This window comes from Vidua macroura, chromosome 6 (genome assembly GCF_024509145.1).
Source record: "Vidua macroura isolate BioBank_ID:100142 chromosome 6, ASM2450914v1, whole genome shotgun sequence".
In the NCBI taxonomy this organism is placed as follows: domain Eukaryota; kingdom Metazoa; phylum Chordata; class Aves; order Passeriformes; family Viduidae; genus Vidua; species Vidua macroura.
Window position 1 is genome coordinate 20,025,844 of NC_071576.1, and position 23,063 is coordinate 20,048,906.

A 23,063-nucleotide genomic window follows, 5' to 3' on the forward strand; every position below is an offset into this window, starting at 1 on the left:
CAGGACCTCTTCATCTTTCTTGTAGACTCCCTTCAGGTACTGGAAGTTTTCAATTATGTCACCAGACATCTTTTTTTACAGGCTGAACAATTCCAGTTCTCTTAGCCTTTCATGTGGTATTTTTTTGCCTGTAACATTACACCTTCCATCCCATCTCACAGACTTCAATTGAAATTGCAAGAAAATAAATCTCTCGTAATGCAAAAACTTCACAGAAAACTCAGCTGAATCAAAAAAATCAAAACAAATTGGACTTTGGATATTTATCCTGATTTGAACTTGCTTAAAATAATTTGGTATTTTCTCATTCAAGGTATTTCCCTACAGTAGGATTTTCTAACAATCTTTTTGTTCCAGGGAACAATAAGGGTTATTTTCTTCTATATGCTCTTTAATACCTGGCTTCTATATTGAATATATGAAAATGTTTGAATCTCAAGTACTCATAAATTTGTAATTTGAAGATGTATAGCAAATAAATATAGGATGTCTGACTGTAGGACCCTGAGTAATCACAGAATCTCCTATTTGCTTGAAAAAGATCCTTCTTGGATATTTCTATTTGCTTGAACACAGACATGTCAACAGGAACAATGTGAAACTTGAGTTCTTTGAGGTGGTTCTACATCACACAAGAGTTCACATGCTGATGTCTTCTGAGAGGCTCATCACACTTACTGCATTGGCAGAATGATGGCAGCAGCCCTTGATTCTGTCAAAATTTTCCATGCAGAGCTGTGGGACATAACACTGTCCCTGCAGACTGAGGGGTGGAAGACATTAAGGTATAGTTTTGGATCAACTTTCTAAATTTTACATCTAGGTAATTTTCACAGTTAAACTACTTTTCTGCCTTCTCCATCCATGTTAGCCCTTTTATAATCTCTTTCAATATTGATTATCTGTAGTTGTACTTAAAATGTGAGTAGAACAGAAAACTAGTCAAGTTGGTAGCCTGTAAATCCTTATGTGGATATCAGCTTCCTTTACATCATTTATTTCACTTACATATGCTAATGATCTCAAAAACACTATTCAAACTGATCAATGAACCAACCACAAGGCTGTCTTCAGCCAGATGCTGCAGTGCTGTATAACAGCACATAGCACCTGGGTGCAAAACCTTAAAGAGAAGTGGCTAACAGGCTACTCAAACGAGAACACATGGAGATTTTATTTCACTGACCTATAGCAGTAACATTCAGCCTAACTGCAGTGTTCTCCTTCTTCTCCCATGGCTTCACTTGGCAACATTTAGAGGTGAAGCTAAGGTTGTCTCCAGCTACACAGTGTTCAGCCAGCACAGCTGTAGTCTTGGTTCTCTGCCCTCCCTGACAAAGTATAAGTCCTTACTAAAGTACCAGAGATTCAAGCTGTTAAGTGCAGCCTGGCAGCAACCCATTCTACTACAAATTTTGGCTCTCCTTACCTCTCACAACAACTCTCTCCAGGGCACACCATAGCTATGGGAAGCAACAGAACTCGAAGCTCAGTAAGCGTAAGAATCTTAATTTCTCAGGCCAGTACAGTTGATGCCATATCCAACATAGGCAAAACAAACTCACGTCCTTTGGTCAGCACCTGTTCTGCCTAGTGTCTTGAACTGGCTCCAAGAATGGTTTTATTCTCTAAGAATAAACCCTTGACACAGAGAACATCCAATTTCCTAGAAATACTGATATTTAGCTGTACTGTATCTGCAGCCTGGTACTGGTGACAGCCAAGCAGGCAGATGACCTTTCTACTTATAATTGTTTTCAAATACAATTAAAAGCTCGGATAGCTATAACTTTGCTTAGATTTTTAAAAGTCACTTTCAAGCTTGGTTGACAGCTCCAGCTGGAGACTAAACATTTCCATCCACTGGTTAAGTAAAATATAGCCAGTCGCAATGCTTTCTCTCCAGTGAGATGAGATGAGATGAGATGAGATGAGATGAGATGAGATGAGATGAGATTAAATTATTCTCTCTCTCCAGTGAGATGGGATCAATTCTGTGCATGACAGAGCAGTCCATAACATGTGGTTTGTTCTGTCCTATCTCTCACGTGACAGTCAGCCAGGGCAACAGCAGTGATATCTTCTCCAGCCTTCTAGTAGTTTGAAAATTGAACAATGAGCACTGGTGACCTGGACCACATTTAAACTAGAATTCTATGTTGTACAAAGAGTCTCCATGGCTACAAGTAGTTCCTTGTCCAACTTACAGCTAAAAACCAATTTATTCTACAAATAAATTGAAAAATTACCTGAGTTGTACATTGTCTTGATTTTTCCTCACATGTTGACAACAAAACCAGATGAATGAAAACTTTTACAGACACAGATTCAAAGTACAGTATACAGATAGAAGTATGGAATTACCTTAACCATCTATAGAAGCATTCTCTCACTAACAAATACCCTGACCTTTGCAAAAAAAAAAAAAAAAAAAAAAAAAAAAAAACCCAAACAAACAACAACCACCAAAAAAACCAAAAACATGGGCCTATTATAGACATATAATAACCACTTAGAACTCCTAGAACTCCTCTTGTCAAATAGCTTGTATTAGAGAAATGACTCTGGCTCCTCAGCTGCTTTCAAATCAGATATGTGAGAGGATATCAATTCACAAAGATGCTGGGCAGCCTTACTGTTCTCATAAATATTTTGCTATTTATTCATTCACCATCCTGTAGTTCAGAGGAAGTGATTGAAAACAAAGAAAGTGATGTGAAAATCACAAAAAAAGCCAAAAGAAGAACTAAAAAATAGCTCCACTTTTGAAAGTTATTCCAAGGTCAGATCAGGTATAACTTAAGCCTTACCCAGAAAACATAGAATATCAGTACAAGAAGATACCAAAGATGTTTTTGCAGTTTCACCTCAGAGTTGCCTGCCATGCTGCTGCAGCAAGAAAGAATACTTAATAAAATGTATGCTCTTATAGGCAATTTTTTATGGCCTGGCTAAATAAGAGGTATGTTATTTAGAACAGTGACAATTATACTTCTTCAATAATTACACTCTGTTGTTTTTAAAATTTTTGAATGATGAATTACTGGTGTGATCTTCAGAGAGAAGTGTGCAATCCCCTTGCTGTGCTGCAAAGTGCCCCAGGAGCACCATATTGCTGAATATCCTGCAGGCACCAGCTGAGACAGCTGCCAGTTGTTCTTGGGGCTCAGGGCACTCCAATGATACAACCACCTCTCCAGAAATTGTTGGATTCAATGCCAAAAAGATTTCTTTACATTCACTCATATGTTGAAACAGCATCCATAACGTATTTCACCCTCTAAAGCAAGAATCCCCAGAAAAATCAACTACCATTAAAAAAAACCATGTACACATTAAGAGAGATATTTCTCTGGCACAATTGAGAGCTACACTCTTAATATAAAAGTACAATATCAGGTAAGGATTTGGCCCATCCAATTTGAATTCTATAATATATGCATTCTTTACAATTAAATATTTGAACTGTCAGCTCCATCTAACTGCCTCATTACTGTTCATTCATTTCCTGTCAGCACCGCAAAAATAGTTAGGAGAAGGATTTTCCATGAAGAGAGAGCTCACAATGGAAAGATGATGTTTCTATATGGAAAAGGGAGAGCATGTAGGCAGCAGAGACATAAGTGCAGGGGAAGCAGATCAGTGGGCCACTCAGTACTGAGGTACAGGATCAAACAGCAGAAAAATAAACTACACCTGGGGAAATGAGGCTTGGAAGGTGTTAAGAGTGCGGGTAGCTATTTAAGTAGTTTAAGTTAAACGGGACATTATGTACCAGGAAAGACAAATTTCATGTTCCCAGTGTCCTCTGAGTGCAAAAAAAAGGTCCCTAACAAGCCAATTCTCAACAGTGTAAGGAGACTATACTAATGCATACCCTCTAACCCAGTATTATCACATCTAGAGATCTCCTCTGTGCCGCTTGCAGAAGAAAGCCTCAGAGGCAGTATTATGTCACTGAAAGAAGAACTGAGAGCTACCCACTTGGCATTCAATGAATAGGTCCTTATTTTCCTGCCTTTCTTATGCTACAGGCTGTGAAACAGTCTGATCTCTGAATTTCAGAACAGTTTTTGCATGGAAAAATGCAGCCTAAAGCCATAACACCTGCCTGCCTGTCCTAGCAGTTACAGTAATCCCTTATAGTACCCCCTACCATGCTGGAAGGAAGACCAGTGCTGTCCCTCCCCTTCTCTTTTCAGAAGAGAAAGTCAGCAACAGAGAGTCAGCTGGAGAGTGAGAGGACTTCAGAGTTTAATGCTCAGCTCCTGCTGAACCCCAACCAACCTCCGTTGCTGCTGTGTTCAGAGAAGAGCTGGGGAGAGAGAACCTGTCGATGACAAACCAAATGGGAACCACTCACACTGACCAACCCTTCTCCTATGCCTTCTAGTAGAAGGGCATTTATCTCTGTCCTTTCTTTTACAAGGGCAGTGGATTCATGTTTTTAATAAAGAAAAAACAGCTTACAGCTACACCCCTACTGCACAGTGAAGTGCAGTCCCTCCTGATACTAAGCAGCCTTGCAATGGCTTTGCCTTTACCCAGCCTGGAGAAGTGCCATCCATCAGGTTCACTGAATTAAACTCAGTATATAGCTGTAGACCTTTAAACCACCAGACAGCTGCAAAATATGGTCATCTTTGCAAATCAAGCTATCACAAGAACAGATGGCAAAATAAACAGTGAAAATACAATTGATCACACAACTACAGCAGCTCTTTGTTTCTCTCTTCCTAAGTGCTGACTACAAAAGTAACTATTAAATTTCAATCATCACTGTATCTTGATTTGGTAATAGCACTGTTCTGTACTGCGAGAGTTTAAAAAATGGAGTAATAACTCAATTATGTCTGATTATGAGACTAATATGATTGATTTTCTGACTAACAAGGATACTAGAGGGAATTCTCTTGGTCCAGTGAAATCAGTGTCTAATGACACAAAGTCATGTATTGGCAGAAGCACCATAAAGATGTTTCACATAAAAGCCCATAGTCTATCCAGCTTCAGAAATCCAAGCTGAAATCCAACTATATCAAGTTGATAGCAACTCTCCCAGTACCACACAATAACACATGGTCATTACATAGTGTTATTGTACACTGTTTTCATAGCTTGTTTCTGTCTACACTGCCAAGAATCTAATTGTAGTAAGTAACTACTAGCATGAATAAGACCCTGTTTTTCAAGGGCTGAATTTTTCAAAATGATGACTGCAAATCAGAGTCTAATGCTTACCAATTACTCTCAAATTCTCATTATGTGCCTGCACAAGCAAAGATTTCCACGGGGTTTCATGCTGCAATAGATATGCCAAATGTTGAGAATAATTCCTCTTCCACATGTCTTCATAGGGAGGGCTCTTGGGAAACATCTACTCAAATAACCAGGAAAAAAACAGATAGAAGGTGATGGTGGACCTCAAACATAAACCACTGCACTTTATATATAAGCATTTTCATTGTAGCATTTTGGCCTATATTATTCTCTACCTAAAGTGCCCATTTAAATTGCATTTTCAGTGTCCTGCAGAACCTTTTTTTGTATGTTTCACATGGTTCTTCCCCCTTTTCCAAAAATTATCTTTTCCCCACATTAACACAAAGAACTCACTTTCTTTTAATTGCTCAGTAAAAGAGAGTACCCTGGGGCTTTATTAAGTAAGATTTCTGAGAGACTGAACCATGTGTGACCTAAATTGGCTACATAAGTGCTTTCTGGAGGGTATAGAGCAGTATTCACAAACATAATTGTCTTTCACCTTCATGTTAATTATATACTTTGCCATTCAAAATAAGTTATGGCCATGAGCTAAAGCATTTGTAAAGTAAACATGTCAGGAAAGCAAGATACAGGAGAATTAATTAAAATAGTAAACTCAGCACTATTAAAAATGCCTTTTCTTTTTATTCTCAATCTCTAGTGTGGCCTAAACAGAAAACAACCACTGGTCTCTAAAAGGAAGACAGCAAATTTTCACCTCTCTAGGTTGTTTTGTATAAAAATAAAAATATAATGCACAGGTCTTTTGCTCGGAATATGAAAATGAACAGGCCCTTCTGGTTAACAACAATTTGACAAGCTGGAAGTGCCTCAGGGTCTCATAAAATACATTTCCTCTATAAAAAAAATGTTTTACATAACCCATCATTTTTACATTTAATTTTCTGTTCAGGTGTTTTTCTTCCCTTTTTTAAAATCAAGGATATTTATACAAAAACAGAATCTTTATTTTTGAACTGTGCTCTACTCCACCACAGTCAATATGACCCATTTTTGAAAGTGAGTTTTCTGTTGGAGTTTGTTGCATGTTGTTTAAGGCAGGACCATAAGAACCCAACAAAAATCACTGTAATCCAGAAAGCAGTCTCTGACTGAAAGAGATCGCAACCACAATTTATTGATTTCCAACAGCAATTAATGATGAGTTTAGAAAAGCATGTTCCAGACCCGGCCAAATTTAAAGCACTGGCTCAGTTGATACAAAAGTACTAGATTTTACAAACAGATTTTTGAGGCATTTCAGAAAGATCATAAAGAAGATGCTTGAAAAAAAAATTGGAGTTTTTTTTGCTTTAAATTGTCATCTGCCAGACTATTAACAAGATACGGTACAGTTGAGGATACAGAACCGAGATACTTCAGGTTTTTCCTGTAATTTCAAGCTTTGAAACCACCCTGCTCACTTCCTACTGGATAGCCCACCTCAGCCCCTCAGAAGTTCCCCTGGGGCACTGCCTCTGAATCCAGGCTGTGCTCTCTTCTACTTTGTCTCCTACATCAAACTCCAAAATTCAGTGCGAAGAATTCCGTTCCTCATTTTCACTCTCTTCTCCATCCACCATTTTGTCTGCCTGATACCTAAATTCTAACTAAGTCCTCAATGCTCCTCTGTAAGCTCACAAAAAACCAAACTAAAATATAAAAATCAATGTCTGTAGCTTCAGAAAATATATATGACAGATTTATACAAGATGAATCCACTGAAAGGTTCAGTACATGGGACAATATTTTGGGGAAGTTTATTTTGTTTGTCTTTATGCTTTCTTTCTAGAACAGTGCTGATGAATTGTGTTAAATCAGACTGCTGACACAAATAATCCTTTGATCTGAGCCAGCGGGGCTGTTCTTATGCACTGTCAGTATAATACCTCCATTCTCTGTTCACTCTTTTATGTTTCTGTATAGAAGCTGAGACTAAGGTTCTTGCAAAACAATTTTGTTGATATCTGACATACTTTATAAACTAAGTAATATTTCATAAGCTTATAACATCACCCATTTGAGTCATACTGGATATTAGTTACAAGTATAATAGATTATATTAATATTAGAAGTAGCATTGTGAAGCACTTTCTTTAAGATTACAATACTAAAGTTTAGATAAAGAATTTCTCACCTCCTTCAGGATATTAACTGCAGACCAAAAGGAATGATGAGGGCATGGACTAAGCACACAGTAGGTATTTACTAGTACATCGAATATACTTTAAAAATTATTATATGTCTTTTTATATTCTGATCCTATTAAATTGATTGGGAGCCTTTCTATACCCTGCCTTAGTCCTGAATGGGATTCACAGACTCCCCAGTGAAAGAATTCAAGTAAAACCAATACAAATAATGAAAGGATTTATGTAGCAAATATATGAAATATATAAAAGCTAAATGAGCTAACATTAGGCACAGGTCTGGTTTAGTATGCTGACTTTGGCAAAATGAGAGCTATCTTCAAGAATGAGGAACCAGAATTCTCTCTGTTCCTCTTCCCAGCTGACAGAATTTACAGCTCTGTGAGAAAAGTTTGGTTCCCACAGGCCATTTGGACCCTGTTCCTCTGCTCAGAACACTAGTTGGCCTGCAAATTAAAACAACATTTTCTACTACAGGGTATATGCCCACTGAGTCTACATCGACACTAGGTGGTACAATCACCAAAGGCTACTGGGACAATCACATACTTGTTGATATCACTTACTGCTCTTGGAGCAAAAGCCTTTTGTACCACTAACTAAACTAAAACTTTCAATCTTATTGAAACATAAAGGAGAAACTATACTGCTCATTTACAGTAATACAGGAAGCTTTTCTAATGTTACAAGATATTGTTAAAAAAAATACAAATCAATGACTACTCTCACACAAACCATGAAAAAAAAAACATTGGATGCTTTCACTTGCAGCTATTTTCTGACTGATTGGGATTGAGACCAGTTTCCAAGCATTAAGAAACTACCATTTCTGACCAAACCAGAAGTGTTTTCTGGTCAGTATTTCTGTTCTTACTCTATTTGAAAGAAGATAAATTTATATACACCTACTGAAAACATCATAGCCCAATTCTTTAGAAAGAGAATTGAAAAATTTTCAGTAAGTACACCAAGAATTAGCTGATTGTTCAACAACATTGTGAAGTAAGGATAAGGTAAGAATTAAAATAAATAAGTTTTCCTAATAAGAGAACCCTTTGCATCATTCTTTTGATGATTCGTACAGTTTTAGTGATTGCCCAGCCCTCTAATTTGTGGAGTTCTCTTGGCAGGGCCTCCCTGCCTTCAAGAGAGTCAACAGCTCCTCCCAGTTTTGTATCGTCTACGAACCTGCTTAGCATCCCTTCGAGTCTTGAGTCCAAGACATTTATGAAGATGTTGAAGAGCACAGGACAGAGGATGGAGCCCTGTGGAACCCCACTAGTGACAGGTCACCAGTCTGATATCATCCCATTCACTGTAACCCTTTGTGCCCAACCTATGATCCAGCTGCTCACACATCATATGATGTGTTTATCCAGATATGCGCTGGATGCAGAAGGATCCTGTGACAGACAGTATCAAAAGCTTTACCAAAATCCAAAATTATAGCATCAACTGGCTTCCATTGATCAACTAGGTGGGTTAGCCTGCCATAAAAGGAAAATGAAAGTCCTGATAGGTAGACTTTACCCTTTACAAAACCATGCTGGTTGTGACTGATTGTTGTCCTTCAGATATTTTTCAATTACTCCCAGAATAGTCTTCTCCATAACCTTACCAGGCACTGAAGTGGGACTAACATGCCTGTAGTGTCCAGGGCCATGCTTCTAGACCTTTTTGAAAACTGTGACAATGTTAGCTAATGACAATGTTAGTCAACTGGGACCTCTCCAGATTCCCAAGTTCCTTCAAATATAGTCAAGAGAGATCTCAATCTCATAAATACCCATAAGAGCTAATTCATAGCATTTTCATTATGTCAGTCATTGCCTACAGCTGAGAAAAACTAAAATAAAGCCAAAAGAAATGAAACTATTTTTACCACACATATGGGGAGTTGGTGGCATATCTTGGAATGCAGCAGCCAAGTTTGCTCTTGAACCATGAAGCCAAAGTTACACATAACACCAGGGAAGGCACTATAGCTGGAGTGTTTTACAGTACTATCACTATAACTTTGTGCCACTGGTGTCTAAGAGAAGAAGAAATAATAAATAACACCAGGATGAAAAGTAGACATTCAGTTCTCAGAGGGATTTCCTCACATATTCCTCAAGCAAATTCCAAATATCCTGAACAGAGTTTTCAGAAGCTTCCTTGAGGTCTTCCACAGAATTTTTCCCCTATAAATGATAATAAGCTCGAGCTGAAGCTGTGTTTCAATTGACACTTAAAGCATGGCTAGCAGTTGATTATAAGCCACCATGCTATGGAATTTAAAGCATACCAGGATATTTCACTTTCACCAAGCAATTTCCATTAGGAAACAGTGCAAGTGACCAGTTTGTATTTATTTATTGAGCATCATTTAAGGACTATTAGAGTCTTTTAAACTTCTCCTACCAAGACCATACCAGTTTTTTGTTCAAATAAAATGATATAAAAGTATAAAATTGGGCAGAAGATTAAATTGCCAGTACATGGCTGTAGTGCTAAAGGCCAGAGCAGCACTGGATAACTTTAAGAGTACATGTGAGAAATGGTCCTGCAGTGGCCAGGGCAGTGGAGAAGGAAAAGAGAAGGTGCTCCAGACCATGCAGCAGGAATCCCTCTGCAGACACTGAGGAAAACAATGGTTTAGCAGGCTCTCACCCTCCATTTTGTGCCATTGGCGAGCAGATGCGTCCCTGCAGCCCTTAAGCATCCACAATGAAGGCAGGTAATGCTTTAACCCCAGCCAGAAACAAAGTGCCACGCAGGGGCTCACTCTCCCCACCAGCTTGCTGGAGGAGAGAACTGGAGGAGTAAAGATGGGAAAACTTGTGGCTCAAGATAAAAGCCAGTTTACTAGGGAAATCAAAAGCCACACATGCAAGCAAAGCTGGCAACACCGTCACCACGCAGCCATTGTGACACCACTGGTGATGCTGGCTCTGTAAAGCGCTTGCATCACAAAGGGCTCCAGCCTGGCAGCCCTATAAAAGCAGGGCAGCCGCTCACAGCACTCAGGGAGCACCACCATGGCTGGTTACCGTCGGCGGGGCAGAGGGCGCAGGAGCAGGAGCCGGAGCCGGCATCCCTTGCGGAAGACACGGCGCACCGGCCACGGCCGCTCTCGCCGCCGCGGCACACGGCCAAGGGCCACAGCCCGTGGCTCCCCAATCATCCAGCGCCGGCCCCTCAAGAGACGCGTACGTCATGAAGAAGAGGAGCCGGAGGATGAGCTGGATGACGTGGGAGAGATCACTGAGCCCGTAGACAACTTTGAGCTTTAGAGCCAGAGCCCCTGAGAAGACCAGCCACCACACGGGCCTGGCTGCAGCAATAAATCATAGCAACCTCGCACGATGACTGCGTGTGTCTGGTGCACTGTCCACCAGCTGTAGATCGCTCGGTGTCCGCCTGTGTCCCAGGGGTGTGGGTGGCCCGCAGGTCAGTGTGTCCATCTCCATGCCTCACAGCTGTGTGTGTGCAGGCATGATGTTCCTGTGTGTGGTCTGTATGTTCGAGGGTGCTTATGTGTGGCATGTGCAAGTCCAGGGTTGTCTTTGGTTGGGATGAGGTGTGACTGTATCTGCTGCCCAGGGCCTGTGGGGAGTGCACATGACTGAGGACACACAGATAACCTCTGTTCCTGCCACTGTTCCCGTGGGGTTCCATTTTTTGGGTCCCTCTTTTCGCAGGGTCCCTAGGTGCTGAGCAGAGCTCACAGAGAGAAGAACACTTAGTGCCACATGCCCTCTCCTGTGGCACTGCTAGGGCTTCGAGGGTAAAGGCCAGACAAAGCAGTGCAAGTTGCTCTGCCCACCCAACTCCTGACTCTCACCCTGGCCATCCCCCACTCCTGGCAGGGTTGTCACATTACCCTTCACAGATCTCTCTGCAGAGAGACCCCTGACCCTGCAACATTCTTCTCAGTGCTGCTGCGCTTCCCCTCGCCTCCTGGTTCTCTGTGCCTATACTGGGGTTGGGTTGGTGAGGGCTCCAGAGCAAGGAGACAGTGAGGAGAGCATCTGGGAGAAGATGCCACCAGTTGCCCTATGTCGGCCAGGGTAGTGCCAGCCAAGTCCAAGAAGGACTCACCACTGGCCAAGGCTGAACCCATTCGCAAAGGTGATAGTGACTCGGGAACAATGTCTTTGGGAATACATGTGAGAAACAGTTCTGCAAAGGCCAGGGCAGGGGAGAAGGAAAAGAGAAGGTGGTCTAGACAATGCAGCAGGACTTCCTCTGCAGACACTGGGGAAGACCATGATTGGCAGGTTCTTACTGTGCAGCCTATTTTGTGCCATTGGTGAGCAGATGTGCCCCTGCAGCCCTTAAGCACACATAATGAAGACTGGCAATGTTTTAACCCCAACCAGAAACAAAGTGCCACGCAGGGGCCCACTCTCCCCACCAGCTTGCTGGAGGAGAGAACTGGAGGAGTAAAGATAGAAGCCAGTTTACTAGGGAAATCAAAAGCCACACATGCAAGCAAAGCTGGTATTCTGGTTTGAAAGCAAAACCAGTGAGAGACTCCAAGTCAGAAATACAATTTATTGGGAAAAGGGGAAAAAAAGACAAAAATACATGCAATGATACAAAAGGACAAAGTCAGAATACAACCTGACACCCCTTTGGCCAGCATGCTGGTAGCAGTCCAAATTGGAGTGGCTGCAGTCCTCCTGGAGTGGCAGATGTGGTTGCTGTGTCTTCTCAGAAACCTGTGGAGAGATTGCTTTTCTGTCTAGAAATCCCTGGATTTATCCAGGTGGGAATGTCTAGCTTCTCCCCCTGGGCGGAGCATCTCACAATGGGCTGATGTTATTTTGAGTCACAAGGTGTGTTCTTAGTCATCTGTTAAACCGAACTGGCTCCTGGAGAGTGTTATCTCTGAGTCATGTGGCAAGACATTGATGGGCCTATTAACAGGAGATAAGGAAAACTGTCCAGATGCAACTGCTACTCGGATGGTAATAGGAAACATCTTGGTGCTCAGTCTTGGACATTATCCACCCCTTCTCCTATTTCCATCTGCATCATGATGAAACCTTACACATAGTCCTCACTTAAGACTAAGTTTCCTTGTGGTACACAACGGGTTTCCCCATCCTTCTGCATTACCCACCAAGTATAACCGTGTCCTTGAGCAAAAACAATCCCACGGATGGGTTTGTCTTTGCCTGGGGTGGGATTAATCCAAACAGTCTTTCCTAAAATACCTTTCATATGTACCACAGGGACTTTATCTCCATCCACTGTGTGCAAGGGTTCAGATTGGGCAGGACCAGCTCGATTGATGGACCCTCGGGTGTTGACTATTCAGGTAGCTTTTGCTAAGTTCAATTCACAATTCTTGAAGTTTCCCCCACCAAGTGCCTTCAGGGTGGTCTTAAGCAGTCCATTGCATCGTTCAACTTTCCCGGCAGCTGGTGCATGATAGGGGATATGATATATCCACTCAATGCCATGTTCTCTGGCCCAGGTGTTGATAAGTCTGTTCTTGAAATGGGTCCCATTGTCTGACTCAATTCTCTCAGGGGTGCTGTGTCTCTACAAGACCTGTTTTTCTAGGCCTAAGATGGTGTTCCGGGCAGTGGCATGAGGCACAGGGTAGGTTTCCAACCATCCTGTGGTTGCTTCCACCATGGTCAGTACATAGCGCTTGCCTTGGCGGGTTTGGGGAAGCATGATATAGTCAATTTGCCAGGCTTCCCCATACCTGTATTTCAGCCATCGCCCACCGTACCACAGAGGCTTCATCCGCTTGGCCTGTTTGAGTGCAGCACAGGTCTCGCAGTTGTGCATGACCTGTGAGATGTTGTCCATAGTAAGGTCCACCCCTCGCTCACTGGCCCATCGGTATGTTGCGTCTCTCCCCTGATGACCAGAAGCATCATGGGCCCAACGAGCCAGGAATAATTCTCCCTTATGCTGCCAATCTAGGTCTACTTGTGATATTTTCACCTTGGCAGCTTGGTCTACCTGTTCGTTGTTGTGACGCTCTTCAGTAGCCCGACTCTTGGGTATGTGTGCATCCATCCACGTGTCGGATCTTCACAGTCAGCTTCTTTACTTGGGTGGCAATGTCCTGCCAGATCTCGGTGGCCCAGATGGGTTTCCCTCTGCGTTGCCAGTTGGCCTTTTTCCAGCAACTCAGCTATCCCCACAGAGCATTAGCTACCATCCATGAGTCGGTGTAGAGATAGAGCCTCGGCCACTTCTCTCGCTCAGCAATATCTAAAGCCAGCTGGACAGCTTTAAGCTCTGCAAACTGACTCGATCCACCTTGTCCCTCAGTAGCTTGTGCCACTTGTCGTGTGGGGCTCCACACTGCAGCTTTCCATTTCCGACTAGTGCCTATGATTCGGCAGGAACCATCTGTAAAAAGGGCATATTGTCTTTCAGTTTCCGGTAGCTCATTATATGGTGGGGCCTCTTCGGCACATGCCACTTGCTCCTCTTCTTCAGAAGACAATCTAAAAGTCTCCCCCTCAGGCCAGTTTGTTATAATTTCCAGAATCCCAGGGCGATTCGGATTTCCAATACAGGCGCACTGAGTGATGAGGGCAATCCATTTACTCCATGTGGTGTCTGTGGCATGATGTGTGGAAGGAACCTTTCCTTTAAACATCCACCCCAGCACTGGTAGCCGGGGTGCCAGAAGCAGCTGTGTTTCAGTGCTAATTACTTTTGAGGCAGCTTGAACTCTTTCATAGGCAGCCAAGATTTCCTTCTCTGTGGGAGTGTAGTTTGCTTCAGAGCCTTTGTAGCTCTAGCTCCAGAATCTCAGTGGTCGACCCCGAGTCTCTCCAGGTACCTTCTGCCAAAGGCTCCAGGACAAACCATTGTTCCTGGCTGCAGAGTAGAGCACATTCTTTACCTCTGGTCCTGTCCTGACTGGGCCAAGGGCTACCACATGAGCGATTTCCTGCTTGATCTGGGTGAAAGCTTGTTGCTGCTCAGGGCCCCAGTGGAAATCATTCTTCTTGCGGGTGACCAGGTAGAGAGGGCTCACAATCTGGCTATACTCGGGAATGTGCATCCTCCAAAAGCCTATGGCACCTAGGAAAGCTTGTGTCTCCTTCTTGTTGGTAGGTGGGGACATAGCGATGATCTTGTCGATTACTTCTGTTGGAATCTGACGACGTCCATCTTGCCACTTGACTCCTAGAAACTGAATTTTTCGAGCTGGTCCTTTAACCTTGCTTCGCTTAATGGCAAAACCAGCTTTCAGCAGAATCTGGATAATTTTTTCTCCTTTTTTGAAGACTTCCCCTGCTGTGCTCCCCTACACAATGATGTCATCAATATACTGTAGATGTTCGGGAGCCTCATTCTTTTCCAGTGCAGCCTGGATCAGTCCATGGCAGATGGTGGGACTGTGCTTCCACCCCTGGGGCAGTCAGTTCCAGGTGTACTGCACTCCCTTCCAGGTGAAGGCAAACTGAGGTCTGCATTCTGCTGCCAAAGGAATGGAGAAGAAGGCGTTCGCAATATCGATGGTCACATACCACTTTGCTGCCTTGGACTCCAGCTCATACTGAAGCTCCAACATGTCTGGCACGGCAGTGCTCAGTGGTGGTGTGACCTCATTCAGGCCATGGTAATCCACCGTCAGTCTCCAATCCCCACTGGACTTGCGCATTGGCCATATAGGGCTGTTGAAAGGTGAATGGGCCTTGCTGACCACCCCTTGGCTCTCGAGTTTACGAATCATCTCACGGATGGGGATCACAGAGTCTCTGCTGGTACGATATTGCCGACGGTGTACTGTTGCTGTGGCAATTGGTACATGTTGTTCTTCAACTTTCAGCAGTCCCACAGCAGAGGGGTCGTCTGAGAGACCGGGTAAAGTATTCAGCTTTCTGATGTCTTCTGCCTCTACAGCAGCTATTCCGAAAGCCCAGCTTGTCCTTTTGGGTCTTTGAAATATCCATTTCTGAGATAGTCTATGCCAAGGATGCATGGGGCCTCTGGGCCAGTCACAATGGGGTGTTTCTGCCCCCCATTCCCAGTTAAACTCACTTCAGCCTCCAATACAGTAAGCTGCTGGGATCCTCCTGTTACCCCAGAAATAGAAATGGATTCTATTCCTACATATCTTGATGGCATCAGGGTACATTGGGCACAGATGTCAACCAAAGCTGTATATTTTTGTGGTTCAGACATGCCAGGCCATCGAATCCACACAGTCCAATAGATCCGATTGTCCCTGTCCTCTACCTGGCTAGAGGCAGGGCCCCTCTATTCCTGGTCATGGTACACGTTGCTCTCTTCCTGTAAATAGGTTCTTGAGGTTCCTTCAAGAGGATCAGTTATATCATCATTCCTATATTGTCTGGAATTCTGTGTGTGAGAGACTGGAGCAGCATTGACTCAAGATGAGCTTTTTGTGTTAGGTGTTCTTTTTAGTTCACGTACTCGGACTGCTAAAGAAGAGGTGGGTTTTCTATCCTACTTCTTCATGTCTTCTCCATGCTCCTGAAGAAAAAAACAGAGGTTTCCTGGTGGAGTGTATCCTTTCTCCTTGGCTTGGGAACGCCGGCTCCCAATGGCAGAGACTCTTGTTGGTTTTGATGAAATATGGTGGACTTCTTCCTTAAGTTCCTTTTTTAGTTTCTGATGACTCTCTTCAATCAAGTCCCGGACTTGCTCAGCCAACCTTGTTTCCACAGACGAGACATGGGTACGAAATGGGGCGGTGACAGTATCCTCGTAAATTCTTAATTTATTGGTTAAGATGCCCACCCTGTCCTTGCCTTCCCTCCACTGCAGTGTTGCCAGGTAACGGGAGTACATCTCCGGTCCAAGCCATGCAGATCTCAACCACATTTGCGATGTGCACTGGACACAGTCTGGACTCTTAGGAAATCTCTCGTCTTCTGAGAAAATTATCTTCAACACAGCCAATTCCCTCAGGCATCGGATACCTTGTTCCACGGTGTTCCATTTTCCTTGGTGCACCTGGAGGTCTTCTTTACAAAGGTATCTGTCCCTCACACTTGCGAGCAGTTGCCGCCAGAGGCTGAGAGTTTCTTGGGTTCTCCCAATCCCCTGGTCAATGACCACATCCCGGGACAGCGATCCCAGTTTTCTGGCCTCACTTCTATCCAGAATGGTGTCATTGGCTGCAGCATCCCAGATGCGGAGCAGCCAGGTCAGGATGGACTTGTTTGTCTGGCGGGTGAATTCCCTCCGCAGGTCACGCAGCTCACCCAGGGATAGAGAGCGAGTGATGATCTCTGGTTCTGTTTCTTCTGCTGTGTGCAAAGGTCCTGCAGCATCCTCATCAGTCACTATGGGGACTGCTTTGCTCCTTGATTTCTTCTTCTGAACGGGGGCAACTACTATTGGTTCAGGCTGCTCTGGTTTGGTGATGGTTTGTGTGGAGATGCTGATGGCGCTTTCGGTCCCTTCCTCCTCTGTGTCGGTCTGTGTAGGCATAGACACCCTTGCTTTGCTTTTGGTTTCCTCCTCCGTGACAGTCTGCGTAGACACGGACACTGTTGTTTTGCTTTTGCTTCCTTCCTCCTCTGTGACAGTCTGCGTCGACACGGATGCTGTTGTGGCATTTTTTACGGACACGGACATTGCTGCTTTGCTCCTTGTTTCTTCTTCCTCAAGAAGACGCTGCATCACACTATGTATGTTTTGCTGCACCATACTATGTATGTTTTGCTGCACCATACTATGTAGTGTTTTGTTTCTAAGCTTGTTGCAGACTGTGCAGAGAAGACAAAGCAGAACTAACAACAACATTATGCTGTCCTTGGCATCCAGAGAGAACTTAACATTTTCAAAAACTGCTGTGTCAAGCCTGAAAGGTTGGAAAAAATCAATCTTTACCCCCCACCCCCCAGGGGCTGGGTGTGGTTGCCGAGGCCCCAGACGTAGCAGCCTAGATTAGGACAAGCAAACAGAATTGAGTACATATTCCAAATCATGTTCATTGCCTCAGAGGTTATAATGCAATAGACATAATAGATCAATAAAGCAATTCTCATACCATACCCTGGTTTACACATGAGCATTACAACTGCCAGATAATTCCCCATGTTCGGGAAAATATAGAGAGCTAGGTATAAGACCCAAAAAAGCATGTTAAGCATCATAATGAATAGGTACCCTCTACAATACAAAATTGTAATTCTGACTTCTCTCAGTACCTTCTTGCCCCACGTTGGGCGCCAAAAATATGTTCTGGTTTGAAAGCAAAACCAGTGAAAGACTCTAAGTCAGAAATACAATTTATTGGGAAAAGGGGAAAAAAGGACAAAAATACATGCAATGATACAAAAGGAAGACCACTGACAAAGTCAGAATACAACCTGACACCCCTTTGGCCAGCATGCTGGTAGCAGTCCAAATTGGAGTGGCTGCAGTCCTCCTGGAGTGGCAGATGTGGTTGCTGTGTCTTCTCAGAAACCTGTGGAAAGGCTGCTTTTCTGTCTAGAAATCCCTGGATTTATCCAGGTGGGAATGCCTAGCTTCTCTTCCTGGGTGGAGCATCTCACAATGGGCTGATGTTATTTTGAGTCACAAGGTGTGTTCTTAGTCACCTGTTAAACCGAACTGGCTCCTGGAGAGTGTTATCTCTGAGTCATGTGGCAAGACATTGATGGGCCTATTAACAGGAGAAAAGGAAAACTGTCCAGATGCAACTGCTACTTGGATGGTAATAGGAAACATCTTGGTGCTCAGTCTTGGACAGCTGGCAACACCGTCACCACGCAGCCATTGTGACACCACTGGTGATGCTGGCTCTGTAAAGCGCTTGCATCACAAAGGGCTCCAGCCTGGCAGCCCTATAAAAGCAGGGCAGCCGCTCACAGCACGCAGCGAGCACCACCATGGCTGGTTACCGTCGGCGGGGCAGAGGGCGCAGGAGCAGGAGCCGGAGCCGGCGCCGGCATCCCCTGCGAAAGACACGGCGCACCGGCCACCGCCGCTCTCGCCGCCGCAGCACACGGCCAAGGGCCACATCCCACGCCATCAAGCGCCGGCCCCTCAGGAGACGCAGACCTCTCGTAGAAGAGGAGCCGGAGGATGAGCTGGATGACCTGGGAGTGTTCAGTGAGCCCATAGATGATTTTGAGCTTTAGAGCCAGAGCCCCTGAGAAGACCAGCCACCACACAGGCCTGGCTGCAGCAATAAATCATAGCAACCTCGCATGATGACTGCGTGTGTCTGGTGCACTGTCCACCAGCTGTAGATCGCTCGGTGTCCGCCTGTGTCCCAGGGGTGTGGGTGGCCTGCAGGTCAGTGTGTCCATCTCTATGCCTCACAGCTGTGTGTAGCACAATATGTGGGAGGGTTTGGAATCACAGTAGCAGGCCATAGACACATGCACACCTTTTCCTGGACACCCCTGACTTTCATCTCAAGCCACAAGTTTTATCAGTTTTAGTCTTATGCTTCTCCCCACCCCTAAAGCAAGCTACCCTCAAGCTCCCAGCAGTAGTGTGGGAGAGGGCACAAAGCACCAAATGTTATTCTTTGTGTGGGCTGTGCTCAGCCCCTTGGGACTTGGCAAAAAGAAGGACCCAGAAATGGACCCCAGGGGACTAGAGAACAAGTGTGGGCTTGGTCACATGAACTGCCCAACAGGGAGAGATTACATGTATTGTTTATATTCATCTGTTCATCCTTGAACACCTTCAGAACTTCTGGCTGGATACCATCCAGGCCTACACATTCTTATGAGTATGTTTTATAAAATTTATATATATTTTTACAATAATCTGTACATGTATTAGCAGCTGTGTAATTTAGTATAAATGTTCTCTCCCTTTAAATCTTCTCAGAATGTCATTCTAGCAGTAGTATTCCACTTAAATACGCAGAAAGGAGTTTACTAATGAAACATTCCATTGGTTCTATAACTTATAAAAGTTTGCCTCGATTTAAAAAGTAATTGGAAGGATTAATGGAAGAAAATTCTGTCAGAGGCTATGAAATATAAAGACTTCAAGCCCAGGAATTCTTGGGAGTATTCCCTGAGGAAGTGTCATTATAAGTTTGACTAGCTCAAACAGTCCCTCAGCATTCACTGTTGGACATTCTTTTGTAATTATGTAATAGCATGAGAGGCACAAAGCCAGACAAAGAGAAAGAAAGTTCCATCTTTTGCCTGATAAAATGTCAGACACTCAGAAACACTCATAAGTGAGAGCCAATTCTCAGCATATAAAAGAAATGTTTATTTATTTATTTCCTTTCTGTAGCAAAGAAAGATATCAGCTCACTACATTAAATCAGCTCTGGTCTGACATGCACTTCAATAGATACGAAGTTACCATTGTACTGATGGACAAGTATCCTCTGCATAACAGCAATGGCTTTAATTTGAAATTTGGTGAGCCCAAAAGACTCTGATGAGTCAGTGACGTACAGACACTGAATTTGGTATTTAGTCTTCTGGGGATCTTGAAATGTGATGTAAAGTGCACTGCTGTGTGTTGTGCTGCATAAGCAAAAGCAAGGCTGTCTGGATGAAAATGTTCAGTGCAAAATACCTTGCAGGCTCAAGAAAAGAAATAAATATGAAGGATGGGAGGAGTGAACAATCCAACACCAAAGAAAATCGCAAGGAATAAAGAAAAGAGTTGTTTAGCATTTCAAAAGGTGTATTTCTTCTTACATATGTTCAGTATTCCAAATCCACCAACAAACCCAGAAGTCCTCAAGCTAGAGTAGTAGCTGGCTTGTTCCAAAGGAGAACACCTTGATGGATGGGGATATATAGAGCTGGTATGTCACTGTGGGCTAATCTGAAGCTACAGGGGTGATCTGCCAATTCTAATAAAGATAAATACAGCTTCTGCCTCACAGTGTTTCACAGTGCCAGGCACTGGCCATTGGTTTCCCCAACATGATGGATTTTATGGTCAGGTGTGGTGACATCTCATGACCTAAATAGCTTTCAGAGAAAGGCTGGTTTGTTTTGAATGATGATGGATTATACTCCAGAACTCCCTGTGAAAAATGATGTCCCATGCTTGCAAGTATTGCATGGACACAGATAAGTCCCATCCAGCTCTTAGACTTGGTAAACATCCTTGCGTTTTTATTGTATGTTTCTGTCAATATTTTCCTCAAGTCTTATAACTCCCTCCTTTATTTCTCAATCATCCTACATGAATGGCTAATCACATCTGCCTCAGTACTTCCTTGCAGGGTTACGTATGGAAATGTGAAGACACTGAAGTCAGAAGGTACCAAGGTACCAAGCAACATCTGATTTTAGGTACAGATGATGACTTTTAGCCATAGCAGCAACTGTGACTGCAAACCAAACTCTTACTTTCCTGTGGTATATCACTGCAGAGCTACACCATTAACACCTCTCCCTGTCATGCACCAGTCAAACACAGGATGTACCACTGGTTATGTGCTCCCACACCCCCAGAGGAAAATCCTGTAAGCAGGAGTGCTGGGCAGAAAGAACACAAGCAGGAAGTTCTGAACATGATGGAGCCCACTCTGAACAGAACCGATTGAATCCGGCAAATTTCTCTGGCTATACTGTATATACACTAAAGCTAAATTTAGCCCTGTATGCTTTACCTATCAAACTAATGGAAAAATTTACTACCACAGAGTATTGATACTGCATCAAAGAGGGTCCATGTCTGAATTATCTGGAGCAACAGTTCTCAAGCTACATTTATATATAAATTTAACTGAGTTGTGAACTTTAATAAGGACTTATTGAATTATTTTCCTTGCACTATAGGCTAATGCACACCGGCAATTTCTGGTTTGAACAGACAGTGCTGCTGTTTTCCTTCCTTTCTGTATTTTCCACCTTTTCCTTTAACGAATTTCAGTGTTTTGCCTTTGTATTAAGAATAAGCAGCTTCAATTGAAGGTTTTTCGCTCTCTGAATGCTGTGTGTCATGTTGTGAATATCAGGAAGCATGCTGGCAGCAGGGGAGAGCAGGGAAGCACCCACAAGAAATGCCTAATGGAGAAGACAAACACCACCAACAGCAAGAATATAAACAAAATTCCAGAATATTCCATCTATGTGCTATACTGTGACAAAGTCCATTTTTAGTGTAACAGCCAAAGGGATTCTAAAAATGCTTCAGTACCGAAGGATCACATTTCCACTAAAGTTACTGCACAAGCAATGATCTCTTTGTTGTTTGAAGTGCATTCAATACTGCAGTTCTTCAGAAACTGAGGGACTGTTTGTGGGCACAAGATGAACCCAGGTGAGCATTACAGAAGCTTTTCATGCATGGATTTTTGGAATGCCTGCCTGTGAGCTGCAGTACCCAAGCTGCTCCAGTCCTTCCTCAGCCCCTCACATTAGTCACATCAACATCCAGGTTGTTGTTGTAGTATCATAGAATCATCATAGAATCCTAGAACCATCATAGAATCATGGAATGGCCTGGGTTGGAAGGGACCTTAAACATCATCCATTTCCACCCCTCCTGCCCTGGGCAGGGACACCTTTCACTAGACCAGTCCTGAATATCTATTCAACACAGCTCAGCTTGTGCCAGACCCTTCTCCCATGATTCATGTCCATACCCAAACTGATTTCTGCGGATAAAAGATCCATGTTACCACAGCCATTTCAAGCTCCTTAATAAACTAGCTTGAAATAGAGCTGAAATCAAAGCCTAGCATTGTGATACAGACAAAACTGCAAAAGTCTCTGAGAATAATTTTAAAGCAATGATTTCCTGTCTAGGTATTGTGGTTCCTAGTTCCTACTATTTTGTTTTTTGGAGTGTGAGTGCTTTACAGGACTGGAAGTAAATGCACAAGATAATCTGCTTTCTGTTGGATTAGTAATCATGCAGGCTGGAATCTTATCACTGGAATCAGAAATGCAGGGAATGCTGGAAGACAATTTCTAAGCTCAGTCACATACCAGCCAGTAATTGTATATATAGCTCTCGCTGGGAATATCCAAATTCAGCCATGGTCACACTTCAGGCTAATCAACTGTATCCAATCAACCCTGCAACTCTGCTGCAATGCAGAAAGTATCAGATCCATCAACACCAGAGGAATTTAACATGACATACAGACAAAACAAGCCCCAACCCAAATCTTCACCAAAGAGGCAGTTCCTGTGACATAGCTCCAATTAGCTATATACATTTACATGTACTGCAATATCAGACAGACTCATTTCATCTTAATTTGTTTAAACACAGTCCTACATCAAGTAAAGGTCTCACTGAGAGCTGATTATGATCACTTTTTCTTGTTCAGCATAACAACCAAAGCCTTCCTTGATATCTGCTCCCTCTGTACACATCAGAACTGTGTTTAAAAAATTCCCAAATCAGGCCATGGGAGCATATATATGCCTAGGGAATTTTTCAGAGGAAACAAATACAGTAAATCAAGCCAGTAAATTTATACTAAAGACATAAAGATAAGTGGTTTGTTTATGTTTTTTTTTCAAAACCTGACATTTAAAAACAGTTCCAGAAACTTTCAGGATTTGTTTCCTTAAGGGATGGAGAGTATTTTACAGCCAAATTCCTCCTTAATAGCTCATGAAAACTGCAAGGAAAAAAAAAAAACCATAATACCATTCACTTTTATTTTTTACAAGCAGAACTCTCACTGCAGGATGTTTAATATATATTGCAGTCCTGATATATCATCCTCTGTGCATGAAGAATAACGGC